The sequence below is a fragment of the Felis catus genome, chromosome X, assembly GCF_018350175.1.
Source record: "Felis catus isolate Fca126 chromosome X, F.catus_Fca126_mat1.0, whole genome shotgun sequence".
In the NCBI taxonomy this organism is placed as follows: domain Eukaryota; kingdom Metazoa; phylum Chordata; class Mammalia; order Carnivora; family Felidae; genus Felis; species Felis catus.
In genome coordinates, this window is record NC_058386.1 from 56,764,731 (window position 1) to 56,785,980 (window position 21,250).

The window sequence follows — 21,250 nt, forward strand, 5'->3', positions numbered from 1 at the left end:
AGACATTTTGATCATTTTTCCTTCCTTGCTCAATCTATCACATCAGTTGCCTTGCCCTGTTATATAAATTCTAATTTTGCAGTGTCCATGTTTCTTTAACTTAGTTTTTCCTGAATTCATTAATTTATTCATTTGTTCATTCATTCATTTATTCAATACTTATTGAGAACTGTCACATGCCAGGCACCATTCAAAGCACTAAGGATATGGCAGTGAACACACCAGACAAAAATCTTGGCCATCTTTTAGCTGATATTCTAATGGAGGAAGACACACAAGCAGATAAGTAAAATAGAATGTCACATAATGAAAGTTTTATAGGGAAAAATTAGGGAAGTTGGATAGGGAAGATTGGGACAGAATGTGTATATGTGCACAATTTGAAATGGTATACTCCAAGAGAGCTAATTGACATTTAAGCAGAGATTTGAAGGAGGTCAGGAAAGGGCCAGACAGATATGGGAGGGCAAAAGTGGAGCATTCCAGGCAGAAGGCCCAGCAAGTGGAAGGCCTTGAGATGGAAGAGAACATGTATTCCAGAAATAGCAAAATGGCAGTGTGATGAAGCTGAGTGAATAAAACAAAGAGTAGTAGGAGGTATGGTCAAAGAGGTAAATGGAGAGGTCAGACCATGTAGGGCTTTGTAGGCCATTGTAAGGACTTTGGGTTTTTTTTTGTTTGTTTGTTTTTTACATTTTTGTTTATTTTTGAGAGACAGAGAGACAGAGCACAAGCGGGCAAGGAGCAGAGAGAGAATGAGACACAGAATCTGAAGCAGGCTCCAGGCTCTGAACTGTCAGCACAGAGCCCAGTGTAGGGCTCGAACTCACAAACTGTGAGATCATGACATGAGCCGAAGTCAGATGCTTAACCAACTGAGCCACCCAGGTGCCCCAAGACTTTGGCTTTTTACCATGACTGAAATGGGTAGCCATTGGATAGTTTTGAGAAAAGGAGCAACCTGATTTGACTTTTTTATTAGGAAAGCTCTGGCTATTGGCTTGAGACTAGACTGTAGTAGGGCAAGGGTAGAAACAGGGACTAAGTAAAGAGATATTGCATTAAGCCAGGTGAGAGTTGATGATGGCTTGGATGAGGGTAGTGGTAGTGAAAGTGGTGAAAAATTGTTGGATTCTGGATTTGCTTTTGATTGGATATGGGATATGAGAGGAAAAAGAGGAGTCAAAAATGCCTCCAAGGTTTTGGCCTGAACTGGAAGAGAATGTGGTTTTCAATAGTGTGTGTGTGTGCACACGTGTGCGCACACATTTTATCTCTAGTTTCTTGGAACTCCCATAAATTGTTATATCATAAATTATTATGTCATGTTACCTGTTAGGTTACATTATGTTATTTTCCTTGATTACTTTTCACCAGGGCTATGTCAATAATCTTAATAAAAATATTCAGTGGTAAATCTGATCTCCTCTCCTAGCCTTTCTCCTCACTCCAGTTCATCCTCTATAAAGTGAGGCATTAATCATATGATCATCTTCAGTGACTTCCAATTGCATTTAATTCAGCAGACAGACTCTTCTGTCTTATATTCAAGACCTTCCATAGTATAAGCATGACCTATTTCATCAGCTCTGTCCTTTACTATTCCCTTATATATTCCAAGTAAATTGGCTTACTGCTCCTTGAATATAGTGCTTAACATGTTATAGATCATGTTTATATGGTATATGATAATGGGTAAGATCACAGTCTACAGCATGGACACCCCAGGTTTGAATTGTGATTCCATTTCTCATTGTGTGCTTTTGGGCAGTTTATTTCACCTCTGTGTCTTAGTTTTCTATCTGAAAATGGGGGGGGAGGGTAATAGTAATCTACGTCATAGAGATGTTTTGAGGATGAAAAAGATTTTAATTTTTTTTTAACTTTCACTCATTTTTGATAGAGCAGGAGCGGGGAGGGGGGGCGGGGTGCAGAGAGAGAGGGAGACACAGAATCTTAACTAAGCAGGCTCCAGGCTCTGAGCTGTCAGCACAGAGCCTGATGCGGGACTCAAACGCACAAACCATGAAATCATGACCTGAGATGAAGTCAGAAGCTCAACCGACGGAGTTACCCAGGTGCCCCAAGGATGAAAAGATTTTATATGTAAAGCACTTAAACAGTGCCTACTACAAGTGCTCTAATGTGTTAACTGTTACTGCTGTTATTAGTTACTATTTTTGGTTATTCTCATTCTCCTCTCCCACGATCTCATCACCCTCACCACCTTAATATCAGCTCCATAAAGGCGGGAATTTTTGTTGTGTTCACTGTTGTATCTATCCCCAGTAACTACAGTAGTGACACATAAGAAACGCTCAGTAAATATTTGTGGAATGAATGACTGCATTTTCCTCAGCTTGAGATGCTGACTACTGTTGCCTCTTCCTCCTGTTCTCTTAAAAACCCATCCAACCTGTAAGGCTCATCATGAATGCCATTTATTCCATGGAACTCTTTGTTACTTTCTGATCCTTCTCCCAAAACTAAATCTCTTTCTTTCTTTGAACTCCCATTATATCTTGTTTATGTATTTCTTACATCCCTTACCTTTCTTTGCCTTTTATCTTAGTCATTTGTATCTAATCTTGCCTACTAGATATTAAGTTCTTAAAGCATGGACTGACTGTGTATTACTCATTTTATATCCCCTGTAGTGTCTACTATAATGCCATGAATATGCTAGATGCTGAATAAACATTTGCTGATTGAATTGAATTTGTTCTCTTATTTATATCCTTAGTTTTATATGAAATTTCAGATTTCTTAGTCATGCTTCCAAAGCATTAAATCACAATGCAATTTATCTCTTAGGTATCCTAAGTGTTCAGGTTTAGAAAGACTATACTTTTTTTTATCTTCAGTTGCAGAAGGAGTAGATTTATCTTAATCAAACCTTGTTTTAACTGCCTAAGGACTTTGTGCCAGATCGTAAATTGTTCCAATGGTAAAAGGGAGGTTTTATCAAATATGGTATCATACAGCTGGAATTCAGTGGTCCAGTGACTTCACCAAAGAACTAGGATGAAGAAAAAAGGCTTTGTGCAGATAAACTATGTGTCACAAAATCCATGCACTTAAGCTCATGCACTTTATAGGGTAAGCTCCTCAAATCCTCACTCATAATTTATTTACTCATCATTTTGCTTAAATCATGATTATCAGATTTTCCAGCGAACAGCTATGGAGAGGCAATTTAGAAATGTTAGAAAGGCTCATAGAAGATAGGTGGGAGGGACAGCTGACTGTAAGGAAGGAGACAGCAAAACCAAAAAACAGGCCAAGGACTCACAGCAGTGTGGGACTAATAGCTCTATATTGCTTAAATAGGCCTTGAGGGCATTGGTGTGTTATAACATAATATGGTAATTGATGTTCATAATAATGACCCAAATTCATAAAAAAAATGATTAATTTCTGATCATCCACATATTCTATTTATGAAAATAAGCAGTGAGTATTGTGTTTAGATTCCTACCCATCAAATTAAATTAAAAATGGTTTATTTATAAGGTCATAAGACTTTAACGAGGTGGACAACTTGGATAATTCATGCCTGACAGGTTATAGATAATCAAGGTTTCCCTGCATTTAGTATATACTTTCTTGTTGAGGTTCCTCTAACTAAAATTGAAAAATAGTTGAGAGGCAGCATGAGGCAGTAAATCCATAAAAATGAATTGTTCATCTACATTTATAACATAGGAAATATGATTATAGAGCAGATGTTGACTGAAATGCTGTATGCTCAATCATGTTAGTGTTTATTTGATAAGGAATGCCATTTGTTTAGCTTTGCTCATTTATTCAGTGACTGTGGCCTGGAATTTTATTAGATGCTGTACCCAACAGAATGTTGAGAGAGCCAAAACTTGAAGGAGATTGGATAAGAACTTGAAACTCAAGCTTGGGAAATGAAAATGGAAAGAAGTCTTTAATTTGGAAAGTTTTCAATTTTAAACCTCTTGGTTTTGTTTTATTTAGTTTATATATGGGTACTGGAACACAGAAGCGACTGTGTGGCAATATTCATTACTTTTTAAACTTTTTTTCTGAAAACTTTCATTTTCCTAAAAGTCTTTTCAGTGACTACCCAGGGAGTGAAAGAGCCAAGAAAATTTCCTGAAATGGAACCATTTACAACTAATGTGTTTCTGAATAATGGAGTAAACTAAAATTTAATTTTAAAAGTACTTTAATACTGAACAGCTCTTATATTTGAAATAAATTATTCAACAAATTTTTTACTCTCCCTTGGAGCCAGTTAGCAAATATCTTTTGTGTTGTAGCAAGATTACAGCAAATGATTTCATGGGAACATTTATTCAAATATTATATTTTATTAGCTGGTAATATCTGGGCCTTTGTGATATAAAAATGAGTACAATAAATATTTGAATGAATAGATTTATGACCTAGATAATTTGGAAGAATAATTTAAAAACTTGGATTAACTGTGACATCTAGAACTAGCATTTTAGGCCATCTTGCAACACATTATACAATTCAAGATACAGTGAAACAGATTTTGAAAATTAAGACCTTAAGCAGTATATTTTAGAAAGAACTTTATTTTTAAGAATAAGATAAATTACGTTCCTAACACTGCCACCCAAATATTTTTGTGTATATTTTACCCTCTTGAGAAAAGCAGAAGAGGATTTTTGACTGTTGTCAATGCAGAATAAGAGTTTTTAACTTCTACAAACTACACAAGCAAACTGTAGTCAGTTCAGAAGGATGCAGTATGTTATGTAGCATTACAGGTTTTTATGATTTGTATAGCCTTTAAAATTTTTTTCATTTATTTAAAAATAACAATAATAGGGGCATCTGGATGGCTCCGTGGGTTAAACGACTGACTCTTGATTTCAGCTCAGGTCATGATCTCACCGTAGTGAGATTGAGGAGATTGAATCCCGCGTGGGGCTCCGCGCTGGGCTTGGAGTCTGCTTAAGATTCTCTCCCTCTGCTGCACCCCTGCCCCCACACATGTGCAAATGCACTCGTGTTCTCCTATAAGTAAATAAAAATAATAATAAACCCAATGCATGTTAACATAAACATTTTAATGAACAAAAACTATAATGTCTTCTGCTTCAAGAGAATTCTTTTTTTTTTAATTTTTTAATGTTTATTTCATTTATCGATATTTTGAAAGAGAGAGAAAACGTGAGTGCGAATGGGGGGAGGGACAGAGAGAGGAGAGAGAGAATTCCAAGTAGGTTCCCTGTGCTGTCAATAGCAAAGCCCAACATGGGGCTGGAGCCCACAAACTGTGAGATCATGGATGACCTGAGCTAAAATCAAGTTAGTGGTCCAACCAACTGAGCCATGCAGGTGCCCCATCATCAAAAGCATCCTTAAGTGAGCTTTTTTTGGCTTTCGGCTCGGAGGAGGCGACGGTGCAACAGTCTTCGGTGGTCCCGAATCCGGGTTCATCCGACACCAACCGCCTCCACCATGCTGCGTAAGTTCTACCCCAAAGAGACCAAAGTCATATCCCTGAGGTGCACCAGTGACAAAGTCGGTGCCAAGTCTTCCCTGGCCCCGAAAGTCAGCCCGCTGGGTCTGTCTCCAAAAAAGGTTGGTGATGACATCGCCAACCGGTGATTGGAAGGGTCTGAGGATTACAGTGAAACTGACCACTCAGAACAGACAGGCCCAGATTGAAGTGGTACCTTCTGCCTCTGCCGTGATTATCAAAGCCCTCAAGGAACCACCAACAGACAGAAAGAAGCAGAAAAACATTAAGAACAGTGGAAATATCACTTTTGATGAGACTGTCAACATTGCCCGACAGATGCGGCACCGATCCGATTGTTAGCCAGGGAACTCTGTGGAATCATTAAAGAGATTCTGGCCACTGCCCAGTCTGTGGGCTGCAATGTTGATGGCCGCCACCCTCATGACATCATAGATGACATCAATAGTGGTGCAGTGGAATGCCCAGCTAGTTAAGCACTGCAAAAGAAAATATTTTAATAAAGGATCCTTTGACAATGAAACCAAACCAAAGAGCATCCTTAAGTGAGATGGTATTTATTTTGCCCCAAGTGCATTGTGGTAAAGAATATAATGGCCAGTAGTATAGTTTGGTGCCCCACCTTCATCCATGACATGGTGCCAGCAGTTTTACTCATTACTGCTTTTATTTTAAGCAACAGTTTTATTAAGATATAATTCACATACCATACACTTCACCCATGTAAAGTGTACAGTGAGTTTTAATATATTCACAGAATTGTGCAGTCATCACCAAAATCAATTTTAGAGTCACAAAAAAAGCCCCATATAGATATAACGTATATATAACTAATCACTCCCATTTCCCTCTAATCTTCCTCTCCTCCAGCCTCCAAAAACCATTAGTGTACTTTCTGTCTCTATAGTTTGGACTTTTCTGGACATTGCATGTAAATCGAATCATATAATTTTTTTTATTATTTTCTTTTTCACTTACCGTACTATTTAAAGGTTCATCCATATTGCAATCAGTATTTTATTGTTTTTGTGGTGAAAGAATATTCCATTGCATGGATTCTATATTTTGCTTATTGATCCATCAGTGAATGGATGTTTCAGTTGTTTCCACTTTGGGCAATTATGAATAATGCTGCTATGAACAACTGTGTACATGTTTTTGTGTGGACATTTGTTTTCAGTTCTCTTATATACCTAGGAATGGAATTTCTGAGTCCTATGCTAACTCTATGTTTAACATTTTGAGGAACTGCCAGACTGTTTTCCAAAATGACTGCATCATTTTACATTCCCACATACAAGGGTTCCAATTTTTCCCACATTTTCTCCAATACTTGTTATTATCTGTCTTTTTTATTAAATCCATCCCAATGAAGTGGCATTTCAATTGTGATTAAAGAAAATTTTTTTAATCTTTATTTATTTTTGAGACAGAGACAGAGCACAAACCGGGGAGGGGCAGAGAGAGAAGGAGACACAGAATCTGAAGCAGCCTCCAGGCTCTGAGCTGTCAGCACAGAGCCTGACACATTGCTTGAACTCACAAGCTATGAGATCATGACCTGAGCCAAAATCGGATGCTTATCCCACTGAGCCACCCAGGTGCCCCTCAATTGTGATTTTTATTTGTATTTCCCTAAAGAATGATGATGTTAAGCATCTTTTTATGTGCTTACTGGCTAATTGTATATCTGTTTTGGGGAAATGTCTGTGCATATTCTTTGCCTATTTTTTAACTGAGCTATTAATATTTTTTAAATTTTTTAAATATTTATTTTTGAGAGAGAGAGAGAGAGACAGAGCATGCATAGGGTAGGGGGCAAAGAGAGATGGAAACACAGAATTCAAAGCAGGTTCCATGCTCTGAGCTGTCAGCACAGAGCCCGATATGGGGCTTGAACCCACAAGCCATGAGATCATGACCTGAGCCAAAGTCTGATGCCCAACTGACTGAGCCACCCAGGCCACCCAAGCTATCTATCTTTTTATTGTTGAGTAGTAAGTTATTTATATAATCTGGATAAGAGTCCCTTATATATCTGTGACCCCAATTCTGTGAGTTATTTCACTTTCTTAATGGTGTCCTTTGTAGCATAAAAGTTTTAATTTGGGGGCACCTGGGTGGCTCAGCTGGTAAAGCATCCAACTCTTGATTTTGGCTCAGGTCATGATCTTGGTTCATGGGATCAAGCCCTGCTTCAGGCCTTCTGCTGTCAGTGCAGAGCCTACTTTGGATTCTCTCTCCCTCTCTTTCTCTACCCCTCCCCTGTTCATGCTCTCTCCCTCTCAAAATAAATATTTTTAAAAGGTTTTAATTTTGATAATGTCCAATTTATTAATTTTTTTCTTTTGCTGCTGTGCTTTTGGTGTCATTTTTAAGAAACTATTGCCTAACATGGGTTCACAAGGATTTTTACTCCAGTGTTTTCTCCTAAGGGTTTTATAGTTTTAGCTCTTACATTGAGGTCTGTTATCCATTTTCCGTTAATATTCTTGTATGGTATGAATAAGGGATCCCATTTCATTCATTTGCATGCGGGTGTACACTTGTCCCAGCACCGTTGTTAAAGACTATTATTTTCCCCCATTGAATTGCATGGTCTTGGCATGTTAGTGGAAATCAATTGATTTTAAATGTAAGGGTTTTGTTTTGGACTCTCAACTGTACCCCATTAATCTGTATGTCTATCCTTCGACCAGTTCCATTGTTAAATATGTCTATCCTTATGCCAGTACCATACTGTCTTGATTACTTTGTAGCTTTGTAGTAAGTTTTTATTGTTTTTTAAATTAAATTAAATTTATTTTAATCTAATTTTAAGGGTTTTTTTAATTTTTTATTTTTTTAATATGAAATTTATTGTCAAATTGGTTTCCATACAACACCCAGTGCTCATCCCAACAGGTGCCCTCCTCAATGCCCATCACCCACCCACCCCTCCCTCCCACCCCCCATCAACCCTCAGTTTATTCTCATTTTTTTTAATTAAAAAAATTTTTTTAGGGTTTATTCATTTTTTAGAGACAGAGCATGAGTGGGGGAGGGGTAGAGAGAGAGGGAGACACAGAATCCGAAGCAGGCTCCAGGCTCTGAGCTGTCAGCAGAGAGCCTGATGCGGGGCTTGAACCCATGAACTGTGAGATCATGACCTGAGCTAAAGTCAGACGCTCAGCTGACTGAGCCACCCAGGCGCCCCTGTTCAGTTTTTAAGAGTCTCTTATGGTTTGGCTCCCTCCCTCTCTAACTTTTTTTTTTCCTTCCCCTCCCCCATGGTCTTCTGTTAAGTTTCTCAGGATCCACATAAGAGTGAAAACATATGGTATCTGTCTTTCTCTGTATGACTTATTTTTGAGACAGAGAGAGACAGAGCATGAACGGGGGAGGGTCAGAGAGAGGGAGATAGAATCCAAAGCAGCCTCCAGGCTCTGAGCTGTCAGCACAGAGCCCGACGTGGGACTCGAACTCACGACTGTGAGATCATGACCTGAGCCAAAGTTGGACGCTCAATTGACTGAGCCACCCAGGCGCTCCAATTTAATTTTAATTTATCCATCTATTTTGAGAGAGAGAGAGAGAGCTCCTGCAAGCAGAGGTGGGGCAGAGAGAGAGAGAGAGAGAGAGAGAGAGAGAGAAAAGGAATGAATGAATGAATGAATGAATGAATCCCAAGCAGGCTCCACTCAGCCAGCTCTGAGCCCGAGGTGCGGCTACAACAAACGGTGAGTTCATGACCTGAGCCAAAATCAAGAGTCACATGCTTAACTGACTGAGCATCCCAGGTTCCCCTGGGTTTTTATATCAGGAAATGTGAGTTCTCTAACTTTATTTTTCAAAATTGCTGTACCCCTTGGATTTCCATATGAATTTTAAGATCAGCTTCACAATTTCTGCAAAGATTCTGACTGGGATTTTGATAGGGATTATGTTGAATCTATAGATCAAGTTGGGAAATGTTGCCATCTCTTTAAAAAATGTTTTATTTTATTTTTGAAAGAGAATGTATGTGAGAGTGGGGGAGGGGCAGAGAAAGAGGGGGACAGAGGATCTGAAGTGGGCCTTACGCTGGCAGCAGAGAGCCTCTTGTGTGTGACCTCATGAATGGTGAGATCATGACCTGAGCCAAAGGCTGGTGGCTCAACCAACTGAGCCATCCAGGAGTCCCGGAAATGTTATCATCTTAACAGTATTAGGTCTTCTACTCTGTGAACACGGAGGTCTTCATTACTTTCTTTCAACAATATTTTGTAGTTTTGGCATAAGTTTTGCACATCTTTTGTCAAATTTATTTTTCTTTCTTTTTTTAATGTTTATTTATTTTTGAGGGAGAGTGACAGAGCATGAACAGGAAGGAGACACAGAATCCAAAGCAGGCCCCAGACTCTGAGCTGTCAGCCCAGAGCCTGATGTGGGGCTCGAACCCACCAATTGTGAGATCATGCCCTGAGCCAAAGTTGGACACTCAACCAACTGAACAACCCAGACACCCCTGTCAAATTTATTTCTAAGTTATTTTATTTTATTTTATTTTATTTTATTTTATTTTATTTTATTTTATTTTATTTTATTTTATGTGTAGCTTTATTATAATTGGCATATAAAATTATGTACATTTAATGTGTACAAATGATGACTTTATATACATATATTTCAAAATACCACAATAAGGTTAGTTAACAGCTATGTCACCTTATATAGTTACCTTTTTTTTTGGTGTGTGTGGTGAGAATTTATAAGATTTACTCTCTTGGCAACTTTCAAGTATACAATACAGTATTTTTTTTTTAATTTTTTTTTAACGTTTATTTATTTTTGAGACAGAGAGAGACAGAGCATGAACGGGGGAGGGGCAGAGAGAGAGGGAGACACAGAATCGAAAGCAGGCTCCAGGCTCTGAGCCATCAGCCCAGAGCCTGACGCGGGGCTCGAACTCACGGACCGCGAGATCGTGACCTGAGCCGAAGTCGGATGCTCAACCGACTGAGCCACCCAGGCGCCCCTACAATACAGTATTTTTAACTATAGTCACCATCCTACATTCAGTCCCAAAACTTATTCATATTTTAACTGGATGTTTGTATCCCCCCCACAATTCCCCTGGCACTGGCAACCACCAATCAAGTCTCTTTCTCTAGGAGTTGAGGGTTTTTTTAGATTCCACATATAAGTGAGTTCATACAGTATTTATCTTCCTCTGTCTGACTTATTTCATTTAGCATGATGCCCTTCAGGTCCATCCATTTTCTCAGGATTTCCTTCTTTTCGTGACTGAATAACAACATTCTATTATATGTATAGAATGTTCTGTATAATATTATACACACACACCACATTTTCATTGTCCATTCATCCACTGAAGGACATTTAAGCTGTTTTTATGTCTTGACTCTTGTAAATAATGCTGTTGTGAATGTGGGGGTTGCACATCTCTTCATGATGGTGATTTTATTTCCTGTAAATATATACTCAGAGCAGGATTGCTGAATCACATGATCTATTTTTTTTAACTTTTTCTTTTAATTCCAGCTAGTTAACATACAGTGTTATATTAGTTTCAGGTGTAGAATATAGTGATTCAACACTTCCATACATCACCCAGTGCTCATCACAGGTGCACTCCTTAATCCCCATCACCCATTTCACCCTTCCCCCCACCTACCTCCATTCTGGTAACCATCTGTTTGTTCTCTATAGTGAAAAGTCTGTTTCTTGGTTTGCCCCTCTCTTTTATTTTTCCCTTTGCTCATTTGTTTCTTAAGTTCCACATATGAGTGGAATCATATATTGTCTTTCTCTGACTTACTTCACTTAGCATTATACTCTCTAGCTCCATCCATGGCATTTCAATTGGCAAGATTTTATTCTTTTTTTTTTTTTTTAAATTTTTTTTTCAACGTTTATTTATTTTTGCGACAGAGAGAGACAGAGCATGAACGGGGGAGGGGCAGAGAGAGAGGGAGACACAGAATCGGAAACAGGCTCCAGGCCATCAGCCCAGAGCCTGACGCGGGGCTCGAACTCACGGACCGCGAGATCGTGACCTGGCTGAAGTCGGACGCTTAACCGACTGCGCCACCCAAGCGCCCCGATTTTATTCTTTTTTATGACTGAGTTAGCATCCTATTGTGTGTGTGTATGTATGTGTACGTATGTATGTACACACACACACACACACACACACACACACCATGTCTTCTTTATACATTCATCAATCAGTATATACTTGGTTGCTACTATATCTTGGCTATTGTAAGTAATGCTCCTATAAACATAGGGTGCATGTATTCCTTTGAATTAATATTTTTGTATTATTTGGTTGAATAACCAGTAGTGCAATTCCTGGATTATAGGGTAGTTCTATTTTTCACTTTTTGAGGAATCTCCATTCTGTTTTTCACTGTGGCTGCACCAGTTTGCATTCCCACCAACAGTGCAAGAAGATACCCCTTTCGCCACATCCTTGTCAACACCTGTTGTTTCTTGTGTTGTTGATTTTAGCCATTCTGACAGGTGTGAGGTGATACCTCATTGTAGTTTCGATTTGCATTTCCCTGATACTGATAATGATCATCTTTTCATGTGTCTGTTGGCCATTTGGATGTCTTCTCTAGAGAAATCTGTGTTCATGTCTTCTGCCCATTTTTTAATTGGATTATTTGCTTTTTGGGTATTAAGTTGTGTATGTTCTTTATATAATTTAGAGATGAGCCCTTTATCAGATATATCATTTGTAAATATCTTCTCCCATTCAGTAGCTTGCCTTTTAGTTTTGTTGATTAATTCCTTCACTGTGCAGAAAGTTTTTATTTTGATGTAGTCCCAATGGTTTATTTTTGCTCAGGAGCCATATCTAGAAGAAAGTTGCCACAGTCAATGTCAAAGAAGTTACTCTTCAAGGATTTTTATGGTTTTAGCTCTCACATTTAGGTCTTTAATCCGTTTTGTATTTATTTTTGACGTGATATAAGAAAGTGGACCAGTTTAATTCTTTTGCATGTTGCTGTTCAGTTTCCCAACACCATTTGTTGAAGAGACTTTTTTTTCCATTGGATATTCTTTCCTGTTTTGTCAAAGATTAATTAACCATGTAATTGGGCATTTGCTTCTGGGTTTTCAATTTTGTTCTATTGACCTATATGTCTGTTTTTGTGCCAGTACCATACTGTTTTTTATTACTACAGCTTTGTAATATAATTTGAGGTCCAGAATTGTGATGCCTGCAACTTTGCTTTTCTTTTTCAAGATTCAGGGCTATTTGGCTATTTGGGGGTCTTTTGTGGTTCCATACAGATTTTTGGATTGTTTCTTCCATTTTTTAAAAATTTAATTTTTTTTTAAAAGTTAAAAATGCTGTTGGCATTTTGATAGGGATTGCATTGAATGTGTAGATTTCTTTGTGTAGTATAGATAAAAATATTTGTTCTTCCTCACATGGTAATTCTATTTTTAATTCCTTGAGGAACTTCTGTGTTGTTTGCAACAGTGGCTATACTAATTTACATTCCCAACAACAGTGCACAAGGGCTTCCTTTTTTCTATGTCCTCACCAGCTCTTACCATTATCTTTTTTTAATAATTTTTTAAATGTTTTTTATTTATTTTTGAGACAGAGAGAGACAGAGCATGAGCAGGGGAGGGGCAGAGAGAGAGGGAGACAGAATCTGAAGCAGGCTCCAGGCTCCGCATTGTCAGCACAGAGCCCGACACAGGGCTCGAACTCACCGACTGTGAGATCATGACCTGAGCTGAAGTCGGATGCTTACCCGACTGAGCCACCCAGGTGCCACCCCCCCTTCTCCTGTTATCTTTTTGATAATAGTCATTCTAGCAGATGTGAAGTAGCATCTCATTATAGTTTTGATTTGCATTTCCCTGATGATTAATGATGTTGAATACCTATTCATGTACCTGTTAGCCATTTGTATACCATCTTTGTAAGAATATCTATTTAGGTCTTTTGCCCATTTTTAAATTGGATTATTGTGTATATTTTGGTTTTGATGGTATTGTAAATGGTATAATTTTTAAATTTCATCCCTAGTTGTTTATTACAAGTATAGATATACAACTAATTTTGTATATTCATCTTTCATCTTGTAAACTTGCCACATTCATTCATTCTAGTAGTCTTTTGTGGATTCCTTGGCATTTTCGTTATTTACCATCATGTCATCTGCAGGTAGAGATAGTTTTTTTTTAAAATGTATATTTATTTTTGAGAGAGAGAGAGAGAGAGAGAGAGAGAGATAGAGAGTGTGAGAGGTGGAGGGACAGAGAGAGAGGGAGACCCACAATCCGAAGCAGGCTCCAGGCTCTGAGCTGTCAGCACAGAGCCCAACATGGGGCTCAAACCCACAAATCTGTGAGATCATGACCTGAGCTGAAGTCCAGTGCTGAACTGACTGACCCACCCAGGTTCCCTGAGATAGTTTTACTTCTTTTCCAGTCTGGATGTCTTTTTTTTTAAATTGCTTTATTTCATAAACAGAATCTCTACTACAGTAGTGAGTAGAAATGGTGAGAGCAGACAACCTTGGCTTGTTCCTGTCGTTCATCATTGAGTATTACATTAACTTAACTCTAGGTCTTTCCCAAGTACCCTTTATCCAGTTGAGGAAGTTCTCTGACATTCCTAATTGGTTGAGTGTTTTTATCACAAAAGGGTGTTGAATTTTGTCAATATGTTTTTATGGCTTTTTAAATATTCATATGTTTTTTTTTTCCTTTATTCTATATATATGGTGTATTTCATTAACTGATTTTCTGATGTTAACCCTTTTATTCCTGGGATAAGTCCCACTTGGTCATGGTGTAAAATCCTTTCTATACATTTCTGGACTCAGTTTGGTAGTATTTTGTTGGGGATTTTATGCCTATATTCCTGAGATACTGGTCTATAGCTTTCTCATGATATCTTTGTCTGGTTTATCAGGGTTACACTGACCTCATAGAGTAAGTGGGGAAGTGTTTCTTGCCTTCTGTTTCACGAAGTGTTTGTGAAGGATGGGTGTTAATTGTTCTTTGAATGTTTATTAGAATTTACCAATAAAGCTGTCTGAGCCTAAGCTTTTCTTTGTGGGCTCTTTTTTAATTATTAATTTAATCTATTTACTTGCTATAGTTCTATGCAGATATTCAATTTATTTTTCAATCACTTTTGGACATTTGTGTCTTTCTAGGGATTTGGCTATTTCAGCTCAGTTATCTAATTTGTATACATACAGTTGTTATAGTATTTTTTATATCTGGACAGTCACTAGAAATGTCCTCTCATTCCCAATTTTAGTAATTTGATCCTTTTTTTTTTTTTGCTATATCAGCCTAGCATTTGTCAAGTTTATTGATCTTTTCAAAGAATATAAATGGCCTTTTGATAAAGGAAGCAACAAATTGAAAATTAGAAGGCAGCTAAGTAACCACTATATAATGGTCTCACTGGTAGTGTGTTCTTGGCTACATGTTTCTTTTCTTTTCTTTTTTTTTAATTTTCTTTTTAATTTTTAAAAATTTACATCCAAAGTAGTTAGCATATAGTGCAACAATGATTTCAGGAGTAGATTCCTTAGTGCCCTTTACCCATTTAGCCCATACCCCCTCCCACAACCCCTGCAGTAACCCTCAGTTTGTTCTCCATATTTATGAGTGTCTTCTGTTTTGTCCCCCTCCCTATTTTTATATTGTTTTTGTTTCCCTCTTGGCTACATGTTTCTTAACATCTTGGAGCCTCAGTTGCTTCATTTATAAAATGGGGCAATGAGGCTTGCCTCACAGATTTGACTATAAGATTAAATGAAATAACATGTAAAATTTCTAGTACAATACTTATTCATGGTAGTCTTTCAACAATGTCTCATAAACTTTTTTTCTATACCATTATGCTGACCCTTGTTTAACTGCATTACTCTCTGGTTACTAGTCTAATTTAATAAACATTAGAAATGACTTTTTCTAATAATGTCTAAAAATATTTTTTTCTGCATTGTCTGCTTACCATAAAACCAAGTTGACATTCATTTTCATGAAGACCTTGGGACACACCAATTTCTTAATGTAATCAGGTGAAGAAATAATGATAGTTTAATGTAGGTGACTCTAAAAGCACAAATGAGATCCTATATAATAAATAACTAGGCTCTGTATTATTTTCATCTTTTTCTCATTTCAGTAGTAATTGCATTTTCCTATCAAATATCCATAGAGGTGGGGTGCCTGGGTGGTTTACTCTGTCGGTTAAGCATCCGACTTCAGCTCAGGTCATGGTCTCGTGGTTCATGGGTTCCAGCCCTGCTTTGGACTCTGTTCTGACATCTCAGAGCCTGGAGCTTGCTTCAGATAATGTGTCTCCCTCTGTCACTGCTCCTCCCCTGCTCAGGCTCTGTCTCTCTTAAAAATAAATAAGCATTAAAAAATATATATCCGTAGAGATAATATCTCTCTTCTTGAAGGGGAGCACCATCTCTAAGATAACTTGAGCATTTTTGAGAGATAATTATGACCTTTTAATGAACCTCATGATAATTTAGTACTATTATAAAAGTTATCGAAACTCCCTTTAAATTGTGGTATATAAGTTATTTAAGTAAAGAAAGGGACCTCTGGGGGAGTGGGGGAGAAAGGTACCTCTGATCCAATTTTACTTTTTATTAAAAGTGTCTACCTCCTTTTATTAGAATTTGCGTTGTCTCTTTCCTGAGTATCTTTTGGCCTAATTTCCATAGTTGTGTATCCTCATTGCTTGCTAGTAACTTGGGAAAACATTTTTCTAATAAACTTTGAGTCAATGAAGAGCGACTCCTTTTTACAAATAGATATTGAAAGTTATTGTCACAATTATGAACTCAGTGTTTGGTACAGATGTTTTACATTCTTCTGAAATGAGGAGCATTTGATAATGCCTCACTTCATATGTGTCTGGCTAGCTGTGGTAACATGTATCTCATGAGCACTATCACTGGCTTTACCCTGTGGATGATCAACATAGCTGGAAAATTTGAATTGCAAAGTAGGGTTATGGCTAAGTTATGACTGGATTTCTGTGGCCCACCCTGACACATGCAGAACATAAAATGGATGAGGTTTTTAGGGAGATAGTGGGGTTCATGGGGTCTGGGGCCAACAGCCAAGAAAGCATTCTTGAAGACGTCTTTGGTGCAAAAAGGTGACTTTATTAAAGCATGGGGACAGGACTCATGAGCAGGAAGAGCTTCACCCGGATCATGAGGAGAGACTGGTTTTATACTATGGAATTGGGGGAGATAAAGTCCAGGGGAAGTTTCCAGTGATATTTTCATATGCTGAAGAAGACTCACAGAATACTGGAGGCCTAGTTATTGTCAAGCTAAGGTTGTTTTTCCTTCTAGCAAAGCATTAGCATTAAGACATTAGGGAGTTCCTGGAGAAACATTTTGCCCTGCCAGCCTCAAGTATTTGTCAATGGGCTGCAGGTTATAAGGAAATTTATTTCTGTCTGCCATTTCCTTCTGCCTCTGTTCCCCACATCACTATGGAGGGGTGATGGAGACTTAGGTCTTGCATGGTAATGATCTCTATGAGTTAACCATTTGTTTCCCCCTTTCCTTTGTTCTTGGGCAGCCAGGAGTGTGGAGGAGTATCACACATATATATCCCACCTGGGTCAGGGGGATGTTTGCATCCTGTCAGCTTGCCTTATGCTCCCTCATCAAAAATGATCATGATTCTAGTGTTGATGATAGGAAAGCATTCCATCCCCTCCGGGCCCGTATCTGTAGAGTTCCCAGGGGTGACTTCTTATCTCAATAGATCCCTAACTCCATCCAGAAGACACTTTTCCCCCCTCTGGGATACAGACAGTGATGACTCCTGAATGGATGAGAATACCTTCCCAAGAGACCTCCCTTTTAGACAACTCATGTACTTTACTAGCAATATGATCTTAGGAAAAATTTTCAACTTCTCTGAGCTTCAATTTTCATATGTATAAAATGCATATGAAATGTAATAACAGGGTGGTTGTGAAGTTTTAATAAGATGTGTTTAAAGTACTTACCATAGTGCCAAGCTATTTGTAAGGAATCTTTATCAAAGTAACTTACCTCCTAAGATCCATCTGGATGTAGCAACAGGCTCAATAAAGCTTTCTCAGACTACATTTAAATTTTTGGATTTTAGACTATTTGATCTTAAATCTGGTATAAATTTTTTGTAAATTTATGCAAGCTAATTTGCTAGTGGTAACAAACCATGCTTGTTTACCCTGTCCTGTTATTGTAACTAGCTCCTCTATTGATGGTCTTTTTATTTTGGTTTCTGCCCAGCCTGTGACTATGCTAATTAATATACTGTCACCAGCTTTTATAATCCTGCTATGTTCCAGATAATGCCACTTACATATCAAGAGGATCAGGCCTCCAGCTCAACCAGGCCAAAAGTATCTTACCAATAAAAGTAGATCCTTTTGAGTGGCACATTATTGTGGTAGCAGGAAATGAATCTCAGTAGATGAAGAGATTCTTGCATTATAAAAGGCTTACATCTACTTTGGTGTTATTACCAGAGTATGTTTCTGGACCCCATAGGCTTTTATAATTAGAAGATACTTTAAAGATTATCTTCTCCCATTCAGTAATGATATCAGACATATATTGAATTTTTATTGTATGCAAGACACAGTGATAAATACCCACATGCATCATTTAATTTAATTCTCCCTACCTGCAGAAGTATCCTATTGTTAACTGAAATTTCATAAATGAGGAAATAAATCAGAGAGGTTAACTTGCCCAGGTTTACATAGTTAAGAAGTAAGATTCAGGTTTCACACCCAAGTCTGGTTGCAGAACTGCATTCCTCAATACACTATATAGTTACTCTCCCGTGCTGCAAGTATCCCTTCTAGAGTATTCCTGCAAGATTATTCTGTGTTCTGCTTGAATATCTTCATGGATGGTCTGTTGACTATTCTCCTGAGGCAGCTCTTTCCATTATTTGATAAATTTAGTGGCTAGTGGGAAAAACGTTGAGCTAAAGTCTGATTCTTTGTAATAACAAAATCATGGACTATGAGAGTAGGAGGGACTGGAAGATTGTCTTATCCATTCTCTTCATTTTACAGATGAGAAATTTCAACCTTAATGATGGCAGGTGGACAAGATCTCACAGGACTTCCAGAAATTTTGTCCCCTGGAGCCTGACAGAGTAACTCAGTTCTCTATTCTTCAGATCAGTACTTTTAATGTTTAAGATAGCTTTTATTTTCTCTTAATTTTACATTTATGCCAAACATCCCCAGTTTTTTCATTCCTTCTTTATAAAAGTGATTTGCAGGATTTTTATTATTCTGGAAACCATACTTGGAACCTACCCTCGGTTGTTTATTTCCTCCTTAAAAATGGAGCATACAGAACTGAACCTCATACCTTAGAGATTATTTGTCCAGCCTAGAGTACCATGGAATTGTACCTTCCTTTAATTCAGTCAGTAGACTTCTACTTGTATAGACTAAGATTACTGTACACTTTTCTTTCCAACGGCTGTTGTATAATTTGTGGCTAGATCAAAGGAATCATTTCTGAGGCAAGAGACATTTCTGAAATCATAGTTCTGAAGCTCTCATTCAAGAATTCTTTTTTTCAGCACTGAATGTCTGCATGCTGGTTCTATCAGTAACCTATTTGCTTAGAGACTGATGTAGTGGAAAGATGAAATGGCATTTGTAATTGTGTATTGGATATTTTATATTTACATACATACATTTGAGTGATTAATTTATATGCACCAACATTTTCCACATCTGCTGTTCAAATCTTATCTAGAAAGACTAGATTTGGCTTCAAATGAAATTGTGAAGCTAATTCTTATCTGAAGCCTAAGTGAAGAAAGGCTTTTTTCCCCAAACAAAACCAAGGATAGTCCTAAATTAAATGAAAATGAATTAAATGGAAATCAAGAGCTTATTCCCTCCTCAGCTTTGTTCTCTTTGCCCCCCAGGAAGAAGGAAGAGGGTAGCATAGCCTGTGGGAGAAGACTGCTGGAGTGAGAGGAGCCCACCTACAACTAACCTGTTAGTTAGATACCTGACAGTATCATTAAAAGAAAAAGGAATTATAGGGGCGCCTGGGTGACTCGGTTGAGTGTCCGACTCTTGACTTCGGTTGACTTCTGCGCTGACAGTGCAGAGCCTGCTTGGGATTCTGTCTCCCTCTCTCTCTTCCCCTCCCTCACTTGCTCTCTCTCTCTCATAATAAAGAAAAAAGAAAAAAAAAGAAAAATTATAGGACAAAGAGAGGATCAGTTTTTATCATATTTTTACTTGTCTTTGTTATGAAGTTTTTGGAGTGACAGTGGGGTTCATGGGGTCCAGACCTGAAGGCCAAGAAAGAATTCTTGAAGACGTCTTTGGTGCAAAAAGGTGATTTTATTAAAGCATGAGGACAGGACTCTTGGGCAGGAAGAGCTTCCCCCGTACCATGAAGAGAGACTGGTTTTATACTATGGAGTTGGGGAGGTAAAGTCCAGGGGAAGTTTCCAGTGAGATTTTCATATGCTATAGAAGACTCACAGGATACTGGAGGCCTAGCTATTGTCAAGCTAAGGTGGTTTTCCCTCTAGCAAAGCATTAGCATTAAGACAGTAGGGAGTTCCTGGAGAATCGTTTTACTCTGTCAGCCTCAAGTATTTGTCAATTGGCTGTAAGTTATAAGGAAATTTCTTTCTTTCTGCTATTTCCTTTTGCCTTTGTTCGCCACATCACTATGGAGAGGTGATGGAAACTCAGGTCCTGCAAGATAATGATCTCTATCAGTTAACCATTTGTTTTTCCCCTTTTCTTTGTTCTTGGGCATCCAGGAGTGTGGAGGAATATCACACAAATGGGGGGGGGGGGGGGGGGCGGGCTGGGGAGGAAAGGGGACATTTGCTGCTTGTCAGCTTGCCTTATGCTCTCTCATCCCTTGGATTATCCAGGACAGATTTTGAATAGGAGGGAAGCACTAAGGATTGAGCCTCCCTTTACCCCACTTTAGGTGATATCAGAATTATTTTGTTACATTAATGTTTTAACGCTTAAATGTTTACTTATTGTACTATATAGAAGAACTGTCATTTGGAAATATTTAAGGTTTTATTGCCTTTGAAAAACCTCAGCTTCCATGACTACACTTTTTTGTACCTCAATTTCCTTATCTATAAAATGAGGATAAGAGTACTTAGAATTCTCCCTAGCTTCCCAGTCCCCTCATACAGAAATTTCACTGTCTTTCCACTTAACTTTTATACTGCTTTAAACCACTCCTAGTAGCTCACATAAAATTGTGTAAATTGTGGTTACATGTATTATGTTGTATATCTCCTACTGAATTACAGTTTCTTGAGGTCAGGAATTAGTTGAGTTTTGATCTTTTTACCTTCATAGTTTCTGGTTTAGTGCTTATATATTAAATACACTTGAACATTTATTGTAATAATTTTAGGTGCCTTCTTTAAATCATGATTTTTGTCTCATCTTCTAATAAAATAGCAGGAATTTATTTAGGCATATGGAGCAGCATGAACAAGAAGTAAGTAGAAAAAAAGGGAAAAACGAGAACAAAATAAATATACTTGACATAAGAGAAGAACCAAGTTAGGAAGCACACAAGGAATGAAAAATGTGTATGGTTTAAATTTTAAGCAGGAAAGCATCAATGACTATCTTTAAGTTTGAGGGAGAGGAGTAAGTCACATTACTCTTAGTGATAAGTGAAAATCAACTTGATTAGACATGGTCACAGTGTTGGAGAGGAGCAAAAT

General features: G+C 37.9%; 1 protein-coding gene and 1 pseudogene across 7 annotated transcripts in view; both read left to right on the top strand.

Moving 5' to 3' along the window:
• The window catches only part of EDA (ectodysplasin A), a 443,987-nt gene that overhangs the window by 55,898 nt on the left and 366,839 nt on the right, over positions 1 to 21,250 (top strand). The window lies entirely within an intron of this gene.
• LOC109496534 lies at positions 5,226 to 6,689 on the top strand (annotated as a pseudogene).